Source organism: Pezoporus wallicus, unplaced genomic scaffold, assembly GCF_028554395.1.
Source record: "Pezoporus wallicus isolate ANWC-B61680 ecotype Strahan unplaced genomic scaffold, APGP_CSIRO_Pwel_v1 contig_6658, whole genome shotgun sequence".
Classification (NCBI taxonomy): domain Eukaryota; kingdom Metazoa; phylum Chordata; class Aves; order Psittaciformes; family Psittacidae; genus Pezoporus; species Pezoporus wallicus.
Genome location: NW_026642312.1, coordinates 7152251 through 7172925, shown reverse-complemented (window position 1 = coordinate 7172925; position 20675 = coordinate 7152251). Strand labels below are relative to the sequence as shown.

The 20675-nt window shown below is 45.9% G+C and overlaps 1 protein-coding gene across 4 annotated transcripts in view; it reads left to right on the top strand.

Moving 5' to 3' along the window:
- The first annotated feature begins 4433 nt into the window (after window positions 1–4433).
- Window positions 4434–20675, top strand: part of GRB10 (growth factor receptor bound protein 10) — a 147191-nt gene continuing 130949 nt past the window's right edge. For 2 of the 4 annotated variants that reach the window (XR_008974847.1, XM_057428892.1), the window contains exon 1: window positions 4434–4540. The gene's annotated coding sequence lies outside the window, so the exon portion shown is untranslated. Of the gene's footprint in view, window positions 4558–20675 lie in introns of all 4 variants that reach the window. The other 2 variants (XM_057428893.1, XM_057428895.1) reach the window with 2 other exon arrangements.

The window sequence follows — 20675 nt, the reverse complement described above, 5'->3', positions numbered from 1 at the left end:
TTATTTTGTTCTGGATAACTTTTAAAAAGATTTGCAGCATTTGCTTCAACTATAGTAAAAACAACAGAAATAATAACTTTGAGTTGGTTTTGTTCCAGACTAAGTCTTATTAAAATTCTTATGTGCCAGAAGGCTTCCTGTCTATTAAAGGTGAAAAGCCTTATCCATGACAAGAGAAACTTACCACCATTTTAAAGGTTGGTCAGCATTTCTGCCTGTATACCTACTAGGTAACAATGACCATGTTGACCCTTTTTTGTTTGCTGAAGTCTTTTATCAGTGTATACTGCTAGTTAAAGATGATGCTCGGTGCTGACTTTCATTGAACGCTTTCATGAGAGTGCCTTTGAGAATGAAAGCAGTGGCCAGATTCTGATCTCTCCTCTTCAGATCTTCTGCTTTTGGATTTTCATTTCCTAAATCAACAGAATAGAAAAGAAAATTATGCCCTTTTCCAGAATAGATGTGAAATCTAAGAATATTTCCAAAGAAAACTTCATAACTACTAGGCAGTTTTCATTAGTCAATTTAATAAAACATTAAAATAACCTTTTTCTCTCTTGGCTCTAACTGAATTGTAGAGCTCAGTGTCCTTTGGATGAGTTCCAAAAAACAAAGTCACCCTGCAGAGTTCATGTCTCTGTGGAAAGCAAACTAAGTCCACTGTACTTGAACTCCAACAGCCATTTATTATTAGGTCTTGAGTCTTAAATGTAGTGCTAAATAGAGAATGTCCATATTCTGCTTGTATTTCAGACCTGTTTTTGAAGACTTAAAATGATAAGCTTATATTAATAAAAGTTTTCTGAGGAGTATAAATTGTAAAGAGTGCATTTTCTGGGCTTTATTTTGAAAGCAGTAAATTGGAGAATAAATTCACATCCTAAATCCAGTTGTACTACATGCTCTGAGCTTGGTAGCTGGGAGGTAGCACTACCCTTTTCATCTCAGAGGGGACTGCCACCCTGCCCCTCTTTTCCCCTAGTGCCCTCAATCCTCCTGAGCGTGGCTGGGGGTTCTTATTAGTTCTTCTACCAGGGGTCCATGGAATCAGTCTTCTCTAACCCGAACCTTAACGATGGCAAAGAAAAAGAAAACAGGGATATGGGACAAACTTCTGAGCACAAGCCCTGGCCCTGAGGGCACTGAGGCTTTGTGCGCTGATGTTTGCCTTTACTTGTTGGACTGTCCTTGAGCAGAAATAATGTTTATGCACTCAGAGAATGTTATTGCCTTCATTATTTCTGTCTGTTTTTTCTTGCAGAAAATATTTTTTTTTTTCCTTAGAAAAAATATTGGCATTTTAGGCTGCTATTTTCATGACCTGGGACACTACAGGGCTTTTTCAGAGATTCATTAGTTGAGGGAAAAGAAGACACCTTCCATAAGTACATCCTTCACTGCCATTACTGAAAGGATGCATTGCTACTCTACATGTAACGGTTCTAATGGTGCTATTTTGGATAAACAACTTTATGACAGTACAGTTTTGTCTTGAATGACACAGCTGTAGTCTAGGAAACTAAACATATCTTTCCTAGTGTTTTTATTTGTCAGAGGAGTATTTTCAATACTCGTGTGTATCTGTTTTTTCTAACCCACCACAAAATGAAAAATATTATACTATCAAGGCTTGGGCAGTATGCATTTTTGTATGCATTAGAAAGAAATTTAAGTACAGACACATGCTTAAAAAATAATCCAATTGAACATTTTAGCATTGTCAAAGGCATTTGTAGAGGAATCCATCAACTCTTCTGATTTCCATACAAGTCAATTTACTGACTTAAAAATGTAACACTAATGGCCTTCAGTGTACACACTGTAATACTTTAAAATAATGTGCATGGCAAACGGATATGTTCTCATCCATTAATAATTTAAAAGTTAATTTTAGGTACTTACTCAATATGATTAACTGATGGATCAGCAGTCTTATGTAGAGAAACAGTGAGCACACTTAAAGGAAGAGCATGCTGGAAGACAGCCAAGTGGCTGCCTGTGCGATGGTACAGAAATACCTGGGTTTTACCTCTCCAGGTTTCCTTCAGGATCAGATACAGCACATCATGGCTGTAAGGGTGGCCTCTGTTTTTGAGATAAAATGTGCTAAGTGCCTCTGAGGTTGAGGTAGCACATAGACTTATGGGGAAGAAAGGGGATGTTTTGGAAGGAGGGAATCCCTGCGGCCAGTTGGATCTGCAGGACCGACCCAGTTATATAACTTCTCCCCTTTCACTTCTTGAGCTTTGAGGACACCCTGTAACGCCAGGCTGTAAATTGATATTCCAGGGTGGAAATACTACGGATGACAAAGTATAACTGTTTCATTGCGCAGCTGAAGAATGTGCCGGGGCAAATAGCATTCAACAGTCTATGTAGAAGAGGCGTGTGTCAAAGCCCGTGGCAGCAGGCTCTGTGAAAGCAGCAAGAACTGGACATCTATTGCACAAACCCTGGTCAAATCACACAGGTACATATATGGCTACAAAAAGCCAAAGGCTCTCACTTCACAAGGAACCACATGGAGCAGACAAGCAGTAACGGATACAAGTTGTACTGAGAGAGGTTTCATCTTGATGTAAGAAAGAGGTTTCTTATGAGAACAATCATCCACTGGCACAACCTCCCCAGGGACATGAAGGAGACCCCATCATTGAGGGCTTTCAAGTTGCAACAGGACAGGGTGCCATATAACCTCATCTTGGCTCCTTTTCCCATGAAAGGTTGGACCTGATGATATTCAGAGGTGCCTTCTAACCTGGGCTGCCCTATCATCCTACTATCTATATGTACAGAAAGTTTATTATGTCAGCACATGGGGCTGTGATGCCAGCCATGCTGGTTCTGAGATCAGACCTGGTAGTCAGTGCTTCCTTACCTCTGGAGTAATCTCGGGCAGGAATCTGATATGACCTGTCCTGACCTTTTCACTAGGTAGTAACCTGCACAGGAGCCTTCTGTAGTAGCAGAGAGGAGGCAGCTTCTCCTCTGGTGAGGTACCAGCACTCTGAAACTGGATCCCAAAACCACACAATCAGGGTAACTGATGGCTTACATCAAGTCAGGGTAGACCAGCCTGATAGCAGGGAGACAAGGGTGAACTGAGAGCTGAGAAGTGATAGAGCACGGAGCCACCTCCTAAGGGGCCAGGCTGGAATGGGATTGGGACCGGTGCTAGTGGTGCTGACAGGCTGAAGAGCAATGCAATGCATTGCATCAAGAGGAGATGGCCGAGTAAAGCTTTGCGCTAGGGAGAGGCCGGGCAGCCGGCAGCATGAGGCGGGCGAGCAGTGAGCGGGCAGCAGAGTGGCACGTGTGTCCGAGAGGCTGAGGTGACACACACACAAGGGAACCAGAGAGAGAATCTGAGGAGTCAAACAAGGAGAGCAAGTGGTGATAACAAAGTGAGATCAGAGCAGGCTGGAAACACGGGGATGGAGAGGGCGGCTGATAACAAAAACATTCCTTTAAATACAGTGAAGAAGAGCCACGGAGGAAGAAAGAGCAAGAGCAAGCAAGGTTTCATGTTACATTTCAAAATATATTCGGCTCGGGCGCTCAGCCACAATGCTCCCATTAGCGTACAGGCATCTGTCTTGGGAGGAAAAGCCCAGAGATTTCTCCCACTTCTCCCTGGCCTTGATTTCCTTTTATAGTGCTGGCCACTTCTTACGAGAGGTGTTACCGCGTCTGGTGAACCGAACATCCCGGAGCACGGTGCCTTGCGTTGAAGCCTACACAGTAGCTCTCAGGGAAGCGTGCATCTCCGCTTCTCCTAAAAGAGCTTTTTCGCAGTCCGAGTTACTTGCAAGCTGCTTGCAAGTAGGATTGCTTGGAGCTTGGGTAAAGCTCTGCTGACCCTCGGGGTGACATCCCACAGGTCCGCCTGCACACAAGTTAGAAGCGGCAGGCTGCAGGAGTGCTGCCGGCACCGGGGATCGGGGCACATGAGGGTGTTTGGCAGCATGGAGCAGCTCCCCGCACAGCCAAACAGCACGGCGCTGTCTGGGCGCAGGCGGGAGGGGAGCCGGGGCCCTTCTCTCGGCAGTGCTGTGGGGAAAAGGGGTAGGGCAGCGCGGGGCGATGGGGGAAAGTTCGCAGATGCCGCGAGTGCTCTGTTGGCTTTAAGGGGAACACAGTGTCCCCCCCACTCCAAACCAAGCTACGCGCGGGTGCTACCAGCAAGCTCCGCACAGGCTCCGCACCAGCCCCACTCCCGCCCAGCGCCCCACCGGGACTCCCGACTGCCCCCTGCCCTCACCGGGGCGGCGGCGAGGAGCGGGCTGGGGCTGCGGCTGCGTGCGGCGGGGGCGGGCACGGGGCGGGAGCTGGGCGGGGCGCGGGGCGCCGCCGGGAGTCAGCTGGGCGCGAGTGGAGAGTGCGGCGGTAGCGGGGCGCCGTTAGCATCGGGAGCCGGTGGCGGAGGCAATCAGTCAGTCAGCGGCAGGAGCAGCGGCGGGGGGCGGGCAGAAGTTTTCTCCGCAGATCCGTCCCGCAGCGCCGGGTCCCTTTGCGGAGGCGCGAGCGGCCCCGTCCGGTGTGTTTTCTTTTGGGGTTTGTTGGTGTTCGCTTGCTCAATTCTTTCTTTCTTTTTTTTTTTCTTAATTTTAAAATTTCATTATTTATATTATTTATTTATTTTTCTCGTTACTTCTGAGGCGCGTGGCTCCGAGAGCTTGCCCTCCTCCGCCCGTGCTCCTCCTCCCCGCCGCCTGGAGGACACCCCCATCCCTTCTCTCTCCTTCCCCACCCGTGCTCCCAGCCCCGCACGACCCTTCCCCCGACCCCCTGCTCCCGCACGAAACTTGGCGGGTGCCCGTCGCCCCTCGGGGAAGGGGGGGGGGGGGGGGTGCCGGCCGGTCGGGCGCCCAGCAGGTAAAGGGCTGGAGGGCAGCGAGGGACGCGCTGCGGGGGGAGGCGGCGGCGGCTGCCCCGGGGGAGCTGCGTCGGGGGGAGGCCGGGCTGGGGTGGGGTGGGTGAGGGCTCGCCGGCTCCTCGGTGGCGGAGGCCGGTAGGAGGAGGAGAGCAAACTTCCTTTTCCTGGGGACGCCGGCGAGCCCCCCCCCACCCCCCAACTTCGCTGTGCCGTGCCCGCTGGGAGCGTCCACCGCACCTCCCGCCGGCAGGAGGGCAGCCCCCGTGGCCGGGCGGGGAGCGGGCGGCGGCTGGTGGCCGCGGGGCGCGGGTCTTTAGTCCGGCGCGGACCTTCCGCGCCTCGTTTTGTTTGCTCGCCCGCTTCGTGCTTCTCTCCAGCGGCGCCGGGAGTCGGGCTTTCCCGTCTTGCGCCGGGTGTGGGTAGACCTGGCGCGCCAAGTGGTGCTGTTGCTGCCCCAACTCCCCGCGCCCGTGTCTCCCCGTCCCCCCGGGCTCAGTGTTGGCGGGAGGGCAGTTTGCTGAAGGCCACCCCGGAGTGCTGCCACCATCCTGCTCGACCGGCGTGCGGGTGTGCGCCGGAGCCGTGCCCGGCAGCCCCCCAGTAGCCCCGAGAGGGTGGTGAGGACCGGGTGTCTCCTGCCTGTGCTCCCCGCCGGGGCGAGCCGCGCACGCACGGGTCTCTCATTGTATAACTGTGGTACTGCAAGCTGGGGCTGAAACTGTGGCATCTTCATGCGAACAGTTTGCAGTTAATTGGTTTGGCAGATGAACTCCGGCAAAATCCTCTTGCCCGCTTCTGCTGCTTAAGTGCCAGCGCACTCCCCTCCTCCTCTTCCCCCTTTTCCCCCTGCTTCCCTTTGAAACGTCGCATAACTCTGTATTGCCAGCAGTATGGAAAGTGCTGATTCAGCAGCCCGGAGCCCCACTCCATCTGAAGTGGTGGTCTGCCTGAAATGTTCCCATTTGTTGAAATGGGAACATGTGTTGCTGGTATGTCAAAGCAGCATTGATCAGGTTTTCTGAAACAGCCCTGAAGAATGTGGTTTGCTTTTCCCTTTGCTAAAGAAGAATGAATTAGGGGTTGTGTGGAAGTGAGAGGGGGATCGGAGGGATGTGGGTAGCTACCACCTTAAGTTGTGCTGCTGAGGGGCAGCTGAAATTGTGCTGCCTCATAGAGGTGCTGAGCAGTTGCTTGTTTTAACAGAGATTTTATAGGACATGTAGCAGTGATGCGTTAACGCTCCCAACTCAAGCTATTCCTGTGTCTAGAGACTCGTACTTAAAGCTCTTGAAAAGGTGCAGAGAAGGGCAACAAGGCTAATCCTAGGATTAAAAGGAGCGAGTTATGAGGACAGGTTAAAAAGCCCACCACAAACACATGGAGATTAGAAAACCTGCACAGAAAAGAAAAGGAAAAATGCTTGAGACTTTAAATAGCTGCTCTGGCTGTGCTTTGTGATCATTTTGGGGCTCGGGAAGGGTGCAGGGGTCAGCCGGATGCTCTCACCATGCAGTGTTAGCCTTCCTGGAGGGCTTACCTCACTGTGCAGTAGGAGAGGGAGAGCTGTGCCAGAGCTATATTCCTCTGGGCATCTGTGTACAGTTATGATAGTATCGAGGCTGCTTGGGTTTTCTTTCTCCAAATCCAAACTCTTTAAAATTCAGCACAATGTGGAGCAAACAGCGAAGCGTGGAGAGCACTGTTTGGTAGCCTTACTGCAGGCGGTAAGCTGACAGAGCAGGAGACCCTGACACTTGCCTCCAGTGATCATTTTACCGTGTTATCCTCTGATTTATTTTCTTCACTTGGACTTTATTTGTTCTTTAAGTAGGTCTTGTTTGCCCTGGCCACATATTAAAGATCTTGTGGTACTTCCATGGTTTTCCTTGGTTTTGTTAATCAAAATATCCCCTCCCTTACCACTGTGTGAGTTGGCTTTCATCCTCAGATACAGCCACACCTGGATTTCAATAGCATGTTCCAGTGTGGTTTTTTTTTTTATTGGGTAGTCCAAAAGCACTGCCCAAATGTGAAATGGATCTCTGCGTTTCAGTTCTGCTTAAAGCATGTACTGTGCGCTCCGTGAATAAGGCAAATATTTGCAGCCCTCTATCTTGTGAGTGCTTAAACGGCTCCAGCAGGAATTGTCACAAAGGTTTTTATAGGAATCTTTGGTTACATTCTCCGCTGTGCTTGGGGTGTAAATGGGCAAAAAGTATCTGGATCTCTCTGTCGAAGGGATCCTTCCAAGACAGGGAGTTCCCAGCTGGCAGAGGAAAGGCATAGCTGGGTCATGTGCTGTTTCTGCCTGCACCAGGAGTGTGTTGCACTGGGAGTTTGTTTTCTGACAGCACCGAACTAGCAGATGTCCCCCTGGACTGTGCGGCCCTGGCAGCTTCCCTGTGCGTGCATGGCAGTGGCAGCAGGCTGGCTGGGGGGTCCTGGGTGGTGTCGCACGGGGTGGGACTGTGCTGTCACTCCTCTCCTCCCTTCTGCCGTCCCCCTCTACGTGCTGCAGTGGAGGTTTGTGGTGATGAGGTTGAAGGAGGCCAAGTTTCTGGGTAAAACTTTGGCTTAGACCAGCTGAGCTCTGTCTTGGGAAGTGTGTGTGCTGGGAATGTGCACTTAGGTGCTTTGTCAGACACCTGGGAGCTGGGGGGACAGGAAGAGGCAAATGGTTGCCTTTTGATGACCGTCTTTAGGATGTACTGAAGTATTTGTTCGTTGGAGCATGTCACTGTTTGCAGCAAACAGTTGTGCAGAAATCTTACCTGGTCCTGCTGGGCTTTTTACTCTAAACCTCTGTGTGAACTTCACTAGTGGGGCCAAGGGAAAAGTTTTTCTTACTTATAAGCCAGCATTTCTGTCCAAACTAAGCCTAAGGAAGCCTACTTTTCTTTGGATCTGTCTCAGCTGTAAGGATATTGATGCCAGTTCACAGTGCAATGTTCCTTGTGTGTGCCCCACCTGGCCCAGTGTTTTCACAAACGAGGATGATAGCTCTTGAGACCTCTGCCTCTGTCAGGCTTGCATGGAGCTTGCCAGCTGGCTTGGCTACAGTGTGATTGCATAAGCCTCCCTGTGTAGGAAAGCAGGCTAAGAAGTTAGGATTGTTTTTCTTGGAAGCTGGACCTGCTCCTGGGCATGTCCAAAACATACCGGTTGTGACTCTTCACCTAGGGAAATCTAGGAATGGAGGTCCTTCTCCTAAAAGGTGAAACTCCACAATCTTGTTAGGAATTACGAGGAATGAGGCTGCTGAGGGATCCTTTTATAAGCACTGAATTTACAGGTTTGCTATTCTTGCACTGCCTGCTGGTCAGGAGAGCACTTTGCAGCCTAAGCTTGGATGTGGCAAAGGAGTCTTGTTTCCTATCGGTTTTTCTCCCAAACTGGTGGTTGTTATGAAACATACTGTCAAGTAAACAGATGTCACCTCATTGACTTTTCTTTCTTTTTACTTGTTGAGCTGTGCACTTCTGAACTAGTCCCTTGCCAGGTCTTTCCTGTTCTCGTGCCATCTGTTGAATTGGATGATCTTTTTGGACAGCAGTTTTCCCACTAGCTCAATATGGCTCCTCTTGCGTTGTGGATACAAGAGGACTATCCAAGGAAGCCAGATTCCACTATGAGTGCAGCATAAAAGAAAACTGTTGATCAGTATGGGGCATCCTGTCTACAAACAGACTGCTAATATCTTCAGTGGTGAAACAACCAGAATAGCCTCCCTTTATAAGATCTCGTTGGATGTATTCTGCAGTCACTTTGTTGGCATGCTTTATTCCCCTGGGTACTGACTCTTCAGCAGATACCTGATGTGAGAGACAGACAGGTGATACATTTTTCATATGTTCATCTGAAAGGAGTGGCGTTTATGGCAGCTTTTGGACTTACAGTGTGCATAGGAGTACTGAAGAGCGAAGGATTCATGAAGTGAGTTGCCACCAGAGCCAAGTTATCCTGAAACTCTTAAAGAGATCTTCCCATTAACACTGGTGAGCATTCATTGCCTGAACATTGATCTCCCTTCTTGCTTTCCAAGGGTCTTCAGGTTGCAGATGTATCAGTTCATGCAGATTATTGGAACTGAAGGCATTGCAGGTTCAAGCCTGCTTTAGAGTAGTGCCCTTGTACAGTTCTGTCTTTCCTGGTCTCTGTAACAGGAAATGATCAGTGATTTCTGTTTAATGGAGGGGAGCCATTGCTGCCAATGAACTTGAAAATGTGTTGGAAAACACTCATGAAAGCACGAGGTTTTGACACAGTGAGTCACCTTCTGTTAGGAGAAGGCAGCAGTGGCTATGCAGCTGCTTGGGTTTTTCCAGTCCAATGGCCCATAGTGGTAGGGACCAGAGACTCGGGTGTGGGTTGAACAGAAGTATAGACAGGGTGAATCACATGGGTTCTTCAAAACCCGACACTAATGCTGATTCACAAGCCCAGAGAGCTTTTAGTGAAAACTGCTAATTGCATCCCAGTTAGTTAACCCCGGGGGGAGATGCAGACTTACTGCCCTTGAATGGCTACAGCAAAAGCTGGGCATCACAGAGACTGGTTGTTCTCACTGGGTGATCTTTTTAACAGAGAAGGAGACCTTCTCCAGCGGCATGGATAATACAGCATGTGACTAATACTGTAAATTAGTGTGAGGGACCTTTTCCTTACTTTCAGAAACCTTTGATAAATCATTTTGGTAAGTTATTATATCTTTGATATCAAATGATAACTTTGGAGATAGGAAAATGTGTAGTTCTCTGATGTATGTTTTGAAAATTACAGGTTATATCAAGTTTGTAGATTGCTAGACTAGATCTGGCATAATCTAGGCACATGGCATGGAAGTCTGCCTCACTGATACTGAGGGAGGTGAAATGTGTCTTTTAGAGCTCTTTGCAGCTTTAAAGGCTGCTAGCTTTGAGATTATGCTGGTTCAGGTATGATGGGGATTTTTGCTAGGCTTCTTTGCTCGAATAGTTTTACGACTTCTTGGAGAAAGAATCAGCAGTGAGGAATTTCTGTTTTACCATCTAGAAACAGACTCTACTTATTTGTCCCCAAAGTGTGAATCAGAGAGGAGGTGAGGGGAGTTGTAAGTCTAAATTATACTGCACAGTGTATTTCTGGAAAGAGCTTTGGGCCTTTGGTGGTAGTCATGGTTCTTGGGTGCAAAGATGATGAGTGCCCTACAAGAGCTTGCTAGGAACACCACGACAGTCTCTTCTTGCAGACGGACACTGTAGAGTATCTGAGAAAGAAACCCAGTGTCTTATTCCTGTTGTATTCTTTTGTTGGACTCCAGGGGAAGACCACAAGAGGTTTTCCCATTATCTTACCCCCCTGCTGCTAAGCTGTCATCCTTAGGCCAACAACAACAAGTTGAACAGCTATGTTGATCTTAACGCCCAACAGTTGCATTAATGATTACAGTATTAACTATCAGTTGTGTTGCTCCAGCAGTACTATTCAAACAATGTATTTCTTAGTGAGTCTGTTTCAGCTTTTTTGGAGGCCAAACCCAAGGAACATGGGCAAATTCCAAAAAGGCAGTTTTATACAGGCAGATCATGATGAATGGGGTAATTGTAAACACATGTTTTGTTAAACCACTAGTAAACCAGCCTCTGATTCTTACCAGCCTCCATCAATGCCAGCTTCTACTAGTTCTCAACAGGACAAAAATAGGAAATGACTTTCCTGGCAGGCAAACCATAGAGGAAATGCCATGCCATCCTGTTGGAATAAGCCTATAGCCCAGTGGGAAGGAACTGGACTGCAGAGCAGCAGTGGGGATGTCTGCATTTGTTCACAAAAAAGCCTTCAGAGTGTGGTCCTTGCATTCCCTTCACGCTTACTGCTGCAGAATTTGTGTCAACAGAAATCTGAGAAACTGATTGGCTGCTGTGATGCTGAGCCTGTGGTTGCTGAAGGCTGCAGAGGAGTAAGGGTGGATAATGCTCCATGAGACCAGTATCATTCTTCCATTATGCATCCCTGGTGAGAAAAATCAATAAGCAGGGAGGATCTTTATGTCCATAAGATCTTCATGGTGGAGATGAGCTCTCGATGAACACTTGGAAACTTATTTCAGTGCCTGGGATCTAAATTCTGACTTTCTGGTGACTTGATCAAGTGGCTGCATCTCTGCCCTGGCTCATGTTGTTGGTTTGTAGCACAGCCTAGGCTTTCAGCAGTTGTTCTTTTCCTTTTTTTTTTCTTTTAGTTTTATTTCTAGGTCATCTTCAAGTGCTAATTTTGGTTTTGAAACCATAGGGAAGGGAATCCTTGAAATATCACCCAAATCTCATTCACTGCAGGTGCTCCTGTTACAGAACATTTTGACCCTGAAACGTATTCTTGGTCAGGAAAGTGCAACCAGGCTGTGTGTCTGTGCATGCTTCATGTGTTTGTAGAGTGCTTCAGATGTCAAAACTAACTGGCAGCAAAGATTTGGATGCTTTCTGAAAGGACAAACTGTTAGAAAACTTTACCAGGTCTTGATTTTAACGGAGGATGGTAGGACAAGATAGTGGTGTATTAGAATGGATTAGAGCAGATGTTTTAAGAGCTGAAATAAAAATGGGGAAGCGTGGGGGCTTTCTGTTACTGTTTTCTTTTTTTTGTTGTTTGTTTGTTTGCTTTTTTATCAATTTCCCCCCCTTGCTGCCTCCCCTCACCCCTCCCTTTTTTCTTTCTTTTCCATGATGTTCATCTGCTAGGCACAGATTAAGATAGGAGAATGTTCCCTCTCCTTAAACAGGAGTTGGGAGAGGGGGTGAGAAGGACTGGGGGAAGGTAAAATCTGTAGGTTGGTCTTGCTTAGTGTACTGTTAAAGCTCTGAGAATCCTTGGAAAGGAATGAGGAGCTTTTATTATACCAGAGCACAAGTGTGGAATTAAACTTCAAGGAGCTGGAAGAGCTAAAAATTCAGAAGCTTGTGATATTTTTGTGTTGTGCCAAAGCCTTTCTTAAAAGGCTTGCTTTCCCTTCTGGCTCAAATGTATTCAGGTCCATTTAGGAGAATGTTAAGGGAGAAATATGTATTGCAAGGCCATTGATTCTTCCTGAATTAATGTCGTGTGGGTGATCATTCTTCATTCTAATAGCTGCTCGTGCTGACATCACCCGAGATGTCAGGGGATTATGTCAGAATTCAAGCCTTGATATTTTGCAGAACAATGGCTCAAGTGCTGGCAGATGCTTTCTCGGTGGGTCAGGTTGCTTTTGTTTTTCCTGTCCAGCTCTAACTGTGATGTTCCAATTACTGTACATGGTCACAGCAAGGAATGTAGTAAACAATTTCTGAGAGAATTATACCTGTGCAGCACAATTGTGAGGACAAAGTGCTACTTGCCCCTAGCTCTTATGTTAGAGGTGGATTTGCCATCAGCATCCATCGCCCAGACAGAATACATGCATTTTTAAGACTTTATAAAAAAGCTCACCAGCTTTAACCATAAGCTTTCTTTTGTGTTGTGATAAAATATTTCATTCCAGGAATCCTGAAGTCCAAAAAGTTGAGGCTAAAATTGTTTGGGTTTTGTGGTAGATTTTTTTTTTTTTCTTTTTCTGGAGATAGTTGGTTGGTTGGTTGGTTTTCCTCCCTGGCTGCTGGGCACCTAACTTCAGTTTCTAAGTGATGGTTCTTAATGAAAGCCCTTGTGGTGGTTTAACCCAGCAGGCAGCTGAACACCACACAGCTGTTTGCCCCAGTGGGATGGGGGAGAGAATGGGAAAAAGGTAAAACTTGTGGGTTGAGATAAAGACAGTTTAATAGGACAGGAAAGGAAGGAATAATAATGTGGTATAGTGGAGGGTGTCTGTGGCAAGGGGTTGGAACTGTATGGTCTTTAAGGTCCCTTCCAACCCAAACCTTTCTGTGATTCTATGGTAAAAAAATATAGACAAGAAGTGATGCACAATGTGGTTGTGCACCACCCATTGGCAGATGCCCGTCATTCCCTGAGCAGTGGGATGTCACCCCCTGGCCAACCCGTCCTGTCCCAGTTTTGTTGTTCAGCAAGACCTCAAATGGTATGGAGTATCCCTCTGGTCAGTTGGGGTTGGCTGTCCTGGATGTGTCCCCTCCCAGCTTCTTGTGCACCCCAACCTCCTTGCTGGCAGGGCAGTATGAGAAACTGAAAAGTCCTTGATCAGGGTAAGCCCTGCTCAGCAACAACTAAAACATCAATGTGTTATCAACATTATCCTCAGACTGAAGTCAAAACACAGCACTGCACCAGCCACTAGGAAGAAAACTAACTCTATCCCAGCTGAAACCAGGGCAGCCATGTAAGGGGAAAGTAATCAAAATAGCACCTATTATTATGCTCTAGAAATGATCCAAATAGAATGTCACAGAGCATATGTGATATTCATGAACTGATAGCTTTTGTTGTTCTTTACTGGTAGGTTATTAGAACATTACATTTCTGAAGAGGCATTGCTGGTTTGGAGTTTTTTTTTTCCCGGTAGGCCTTCAGGAGAACTGAGCAAGGAGGCTATGAGATGAGCCATAGGAGTGCAGAGCAAATGCTATTCGGGTTGCTGGCATCTCTGATGTGTGCTCAGGCTTGTTTTGCATTCAGCATGCGTTTTTTGTTATAGAGCTGATGTTAAAAAGGTCAGGAAAAATCTCTGTGGAAAATCTCTGTGGAGTTCCTTGCTGCATCCTAGTTGGATGACACTGTGAGCACATGGAAAGTCAGAGGAGTACTGCAAAGAATGTTTCAGCTGATGCTGTGCATGACAGTATGAGTTTAGATGTGTGATGACACTTGCAACACCTGGTTGAGTTGTTGTTTGGTAACCTCCCTCCCCAGTGTCCTTTGAGAAACATTACTGCTGATACAGCTTTTAGTAGGAGAATGGCGTTGCAAGATGTCATGCTAGCCTTAGCTAATTCTGGTAAATGTATAATTTGTCCTGGTTTACTTGCAAATGGTTCAACTCTTTTTCCCAGGAGCAGGAGAAGTTCTCATAGGTGTTTAGAAAATGGACAGATTTGGAAAGTGCAGTGCATAGAGGAGTCCTGTGCTATAACAGCCTGACTTTTAGTTTTGCTTGTATTCATCTTGGAGAACTTCTTGGGCCCTTCAGGTCCAACAGTCCAGCTCTTCCTTACAGGGTTTGTTCCCCAGGGAAGTTTAATTTAAAATTCACATGAGCTAAGGTGACATTTTCTGTGGGTGATGCGAAGTAACCTGTCAGGTCAATTCGGTAGCACTTGGTAGAGTTTAAGGGAGACAGCCAGTGTGCAGCCATCGGTGATACAAGTAATTTTTTTCCTTTTGTAGAGTGCTGAAATACAAATTTCTGTTGTGAAAGATCTGGAATACGAAGAGGTGAAGAAGATTTTTCCCTGCAAAAAAGGCAGGTCTTCATTTATCAAAAGATGTGGGCCATGCTAAGCGCTCACTGCTACCAGAAGGCAATGTCAAGTTTGTCAGAGTGTTTGGCTCTCTTAACTTGGAGAAACTTGGTCATTCACTACACGTGTTCATGGTTGACTCTCAAAAGCTGTCCTATGTACTGTTTTTTTTTCTGGGATTGGTTTGTTCTGGGTTAGAGGATGGGATTAGCTCTTGGAAGCATGTGGTGGGGTGGCTTCCAGGGGAAGGTGAGGTGCCCTTCCAGGGAAACCAAGAGGAAGAAACGGGAGAGTGAGGAACGGGTCCCCTCTTCTTTTAGCGGCAGCAAACTTCTAGGCCAGTTTGACCAGAGGAGCCTACTGTATTTTCTGAAGAGCCAGCATAGGGTTTTTCTCTGTGAATTCCAACAGCATAATGGAGCTACACAAACAAGCTAGACTAGACCTGGCTTTGTAGCTGCAAGGTTTACCTGTTGAAGGGAATTTTCTGCAAGGGGGTGGGGATTAGGCATGTAGGGTTAGGGAAAATATCTTATGTTAACCTTGTATGTGATCCATATGCTGTCCTGAAATGTGAATCTGAGTAACAATGTCTTTCTTTATGTCTGTCCTTTTTTTCTTAAAGGAAATGGACATGCGTTGTTGGGTTGTTTTCTTCAGATGAATGTGAAATGTGTCAGTGCTAGGTGGGGTTTTTTACTGCGCAACTCAACTGTAACAAAAATGTTAGTATTGCTTTTGTACATTTAAAGAAGATAAAAATAACACCTTCACAGTTTCAGAAGATTATGTAAGGTATGCATAGCTGTATGTTATTATACGATCACCATAAACCAGAGCAACTGAGGAAGTAACTGGTATTAAATTCATCATTATTCCTATTATGAGAAATATCAAGCGTAATAGCTATTCATACATACGAGAGTGTTATGAGGAATACTGGGGATTTGGTTGACTTGCACTGAAATGCTGTGGTAAAACATACTTGTTTCAGGCCAGTTACTGGCTGAAATGTTCTGTCCTGGAATGTTCCCAGTCTCTCAGTTCCAGAGCTGCCTGTGAGCTGGTTCAGCTGCTCCACTCTAACCAAGCTGTGTTTCTGTAGCCAAAGTCAAAGGCATTGGAGGTGACTGTTTTTGTGTCTACCAGGTCTTGATGGTCATAGGGCAGATCTCACCTACAAATTTCTGTGACTCTTGAGGGGCTGCCTTGGATAGAGCTTCAAATTTTGCAGCTTTGCTAAGCCTAGTATGACTTAGCCTGAAAAAAACAAAATAACTGAACAACAACCAAAACCAAAACCCTCTTCCCTGCAAATTGGAACCCAAAGTAAGTTCTTTGGTAATTTCAGTTAGTCTTGCTTGTGGTAAATCATGGAATGTGGAATGTAAATGTAGAATCATTTTTGGGGCAAGGTGACATGTCATGGCTTTCCTTCGTTTTGTCAAACAAGGCTTGGGAAGATGTGTTCTTGGGTTTGGGTTCTTGGGTTCTGGATTGTACAGCGGTGAGTGGTGTTTCTCTTCGGAAACATTTCTGGTTGTTTTTTTCTATAATTCTAACAAAAATGGTTGAGCTAATTGACTAGCTCAGTCTTTCTGGCTGGGTACTAACTCCATTATATGGGAATTTTTTGGATGGGCTGAGGGGCAGATCTTTTCTGAACTGTCATTAAAGGGATCTGCCTCTGTCTAAAAACAGTTACTGTCTTTTTGCAAAGTCATTTGGAGAGCAGCAAAACACATGAAATGTTCTCCCCATACCCTGTGTTTTGCTCTGAGCATGCTATACCAGCTGCTGAAGAAAGTTCAGGTTTTATAATAAGTGCTACTCAGAATGCTTCAGTTGTTTTGCATAGCTGTGTTATGGTTTGGTGCTATTGAGATGAAGGAATTAATGAATGAGAAATAATTTTATGGGCACTCTAACATGATTTCATCAAAATACCAAGTTTCTTCCTCTTCTCTATATACCTGATAAACTTGTATGCTGAACTTCAGCCATGTTGTATCTGTACTGACTTGGGCAGTGATTCATCCAGCCAGAGAAGCATCCATGGGACTAGTTATTTTTGTTTTATTTAACTTCTTTTAAGTGTGTGTGGACTGAAGCTTTCTTCCTGTATGTAACCGTGTCTTAAGTCAGTGTTTGAGGATGATCTACGTTCAAGCTGTGTGGTCAGAGTGAAGTTTAGGCAAAACTTATGGTTGAGCTGTAAATCACTGTACTGTGTGGACAATGATGCTTTTGTCCAGTAGCTGGGCTTAATTCACCACTTCCTGCCAATATGCTCTAATTCTGCAATTGTAACTCTGTGAAGCCAAGCAAGGAAGTGTGTGCTTTATGCGAGGAGCTTGCAAACTCTTCTAAATCCTGTCTTGCTGTGTGAAAAGACTGGAGGTTCCCAAAGTGGCTTTCTCTACTCCCTGTCCTGTGGCCAAGGCCACCTTCCTACAACTTGCTCATCAGCAGTATCACTTTCTGCTCCCAGCAGCCGTATGCCCATGCTGTCTTACATCCTAGCATCCCAAATACCTGTTTTGCTCTTAGGGGTGGGTGAGGTGCATACACTTTGGGGTCGTGACAAATGCCCAAAGTCCCCAGTGGTGACTGTATACAGGGAGTTGGAGTTTGTGATGAGCACCAGTGCTGCACAGTGGAAGAGGAAGCATTTTGACAAGGTATGCCACAAGGGAGGATGATGCAGTAAGACCAGTTTGCCATGTGTGCTTTGCACTGTCTTAATGTGCTCTGCTCACACTGTGGGTTATAGCAAGTTTTCATGATAGGGACTGTGTCTGGAATGTCTTATGGATGTTGAAGACTTGCTTATGAAGGATCTTCGAGAGTTGATGTAATTCAGTGATATGCTGCTGTTTGGTATAGATCATACAGTTGATCCATAGATTATGCTATTTCTGGCATAGGAAGATGAGGGGAAAGGTAAAAGGAAGAATGTATTGAATCTCATGGTCAGGGTGACAAATGTCCTTCTGTAGGTCAGGATTAGTAGTTCATTAACATGGCTTCAGAAATACATTAGCGTACTCTGTATTTAACTATTTTATCCAGGCCCTTTATGGTGCCTGATAGAGGTTATCTCCCCCACAGTTGAACGTGTACCACAGTCAACACTTCATTGGTACCCCTGGAACCTTGCTACGAAGCTTTTCAGAAACATGATGTGTGCAGGTCTGGTTTGTGTCAGAGTGTGCAGTGGGAGCCATAGTCCCAGGCAGGGCTGGGGGGTCATTGGTCTTGGTGGTAGTGTGGAAGCTTTGTGGGTCTGTGGTCATGTGCTGAACTGAGGAGCTTGGAGGAGAGAGAGTCAGGTTATGTCTTCCTGTGGTCTTCTGGGATCCTTCTTAAAGTACTGCTGTAACGGGATAACTTGTGCTACCTGACACCCTAGGTCGAATGAGGTCCCTGGAAAACCAATGGACTGAAGGAATAGTCATTAAAAGTGACTTTCACCTGAGATGCTGCCTCTGAAATCCATTAGCAGTTTAAAATTAACCAGATACTCCAGGTAGCTTAAATGAATCTTAATGACTTTCTGCCACTTTTATTAGAGAAGTCTTTTTACAACCTTGTCGCCTTAGTGCAGCCTGGATTGCAAAATGTTTTGGTTTTTAATCAGTGAAGATGATTCTGCAGCATGGCTGGAATCTCCCTAAAGAGTGTCTGATCAATGAAGAAATAACAGGATTTGTGTATACCAAAGCAGAGCAACCTAAAGCAGCTATATCCTAAAACTAACTTAACCTATAAGGCTTTGAATTACAACATCATCTTCCACAAAGGTGCACTGCAAAGTCTCCCAGCCCTTTTGCATGATGTAAGAAAGAACTAAGCCATCCCACTGTTAGGGAGGAAAAACTGAGTACAGACTAAAGACCTAAAATTTAACAAAGAATGTAAATTTAGCCTGAATTCTGGGTTTAGATGAATACCAACTAATTTTTTTTGGTGACACTTGCTGTAAAAGAAAGATCAGAAACCATTCCAGTCTGGTTCTGAGGATTTGATTGTCACTTTCTAAATGACCACACTGCTCATACAGGTGTTTTGCAGCAGTGGGAGAGGAGGAAGGAGGGAAAGCTACTTTAAATGAGAGAGGCTGGCTGACAAATGCAGAGAACCTAGAAGAGAAGGCACAAAGAAGGGCAATATTGACAAGATTCTGAACTTTTAATTAACTTGACTTTTAGTTCCTCTCCCAATGCACCTGCTTCTAATCAGTGAGTGGAGAAGGAATCAAATTGATTTCTGTAGTCATGTAGGTATTTCTAGTGTGATGGACAGAAAAGGCAAAGCAGGCTTTCTCCTGCTTATCCCTCAGGTGAAGATGATGTGATAGCTTGGGGAGCATCTTAGCTCAGAGCATGGCTGGATCAGGGCTCTGAAAATGATTACTGATAGGATTATCTTCTTTCCTGGAGCTGCTGGTGGGCATCCGGGCACATTGGGCATTTCTCCCCCTCTAATTTGCTCTTGTGAGACCCCACGTGGAGTACTGCATTCAGCTCTGGGGTCCTCAGTGCAGGAAGGACATGGACTTGTTGAAGAGGGTCCAGAGAAAGACCACAAGTGATCAGAGGGCTGGAGCACCTCGCCTGCGAGGAAAGGCTGAGAGAGCTGGGCTTGTTCAGCCTGAAGAAGAGGAGGCTCTAAGGAGACTTTATAGCAGCTTCCCAGTACCTATAAAGGGCCTGCAAGAAATGTGGAGAGCAGCTTTTTACAAGGGCATGTAGAGAGAGGACAAGGAGGAATGGCTTTAATCTGAAAGAGGGTAGATGTGGATTAGATATAAGGAAGAAATTCTTCACTGTGAGGGTGGTGAGACCCTGGAACAGGCTGCCCAGAGAAGCTGTGGCTGCCCCATCCCTGTCGGTGTTCAAGACCAGTCTGGATGGGGCTTTGAGCAGTCTGGTCTAGTGGAAGGTGTCCCTGCCCATGGAACTAAATGATCTTTAAGATCCCTCCTAACCCAGACTGTTCTGTGTTTCTGTTTGCGTGGGAAATGGCTGCTGTTCCTGGGGGCTCTGTTTTGCCAGTGTGATGGCTCCATTGCTCTGTATTTGCTTCCACATCCCAGCTGATGGAAATTAAATTCTTGGAGATGATGATTGCTTCTTCGAAGGTGGAGGAAGTGTTAAGAAGAAGAAAAAAAGTGAGAGAATGAGTGTTTATACTTCATTGCATATTAAACATCCCACTTGTGATTCAGGTAGCTAAATTATGTCTGACACTTGGCCTGGCTTCAGCCCTGCTCTAAACCACAAGTGTCACTTTTGAGTAGATGTTTATTTGCCATGTCCTGTGGTCTGTCCCTGGTCGGAAAGCCAGGGATTCCAGGGTTTACCACATGGTGAGGCTCCTGAGCAAAAGTGCTTCTGCTCTGAACACGAACGGTGGCATGTCTGAGCTTCATGAAATGATAATGCCTGACCAGCTACCTTGACTTAAAATGTCTACAACTACTGATTTTATTAAAGATAAAAAAATCCCTTATTTTTAATTCCCCAGCCCTGTCACTCTGTAGGAATGACTGGTGCTTTGCCTTTGTGGACTATCAGCTTTGCTCTTCAAGATCCCAGTATCTGCAGTTGTAAAGATGCAAAGCAGGGAGTGGACAGTCATTCCTGATATGGAGGGGAGGGCACTAGTGCTAATCCCTTAAATCCACAGTGGGCCCCTCCCATGCATAGAAACCTGATCTTAACTCTTAGATCCTGCTTGCTGTTGCTGTGATATTTATATATAATTCCCACTTCTTAAAACAAGAGGGCATTAGATCTAGTCAGATATAAGGAAAACTGCATGAACCAGCCTCAAATATTTATCCTTATATCAGCATTGTACTCTGGGATACTCAAGATGGTGAATGACTGTCCTCTTGACAGTGTATGATACAAAACAAATGCAATTTCAAAGCCTCCCTTAAGCCTCTGTGGCATGCTTAAGGATCTTCCAGTTGCATGCTTAAAGGCTAAAGTAAATCTTCTGCCCAAGAGTAGAGGGGTTTGGGAGATATGTGAATCCCCAGCTACTTCCATTGATGCAAGTGATGAAGACCAAACTGTGGTGTGTGGGGGAACTGGAGAGAGAAAATGGGCCGAATAAGATGGTAATGATTGCAGTTGTGTCTAATCAAAGTTCATTTCCTGTGAACGCTTCCAGAGGTTTTACATAGTGAGAACAAATGGCAATGCAGTTTGGGAATATGCTGTGGGTACAACTCAGTGCTCACAATCCGTAAGCAAAAAAGAAAACAAAACTAAAAATTGAAGGGCTTGACGTTTGTTTTTTTGGGTGTTCTCTCCTCAGAACTCCAGAGATGCTCACTATTCAGTAAGCGTTGATGCCAAGCTTGCAGAATGGTAGGGTTGCACATTACAGTACTGACTTAATTGTGCTCAGGTAAC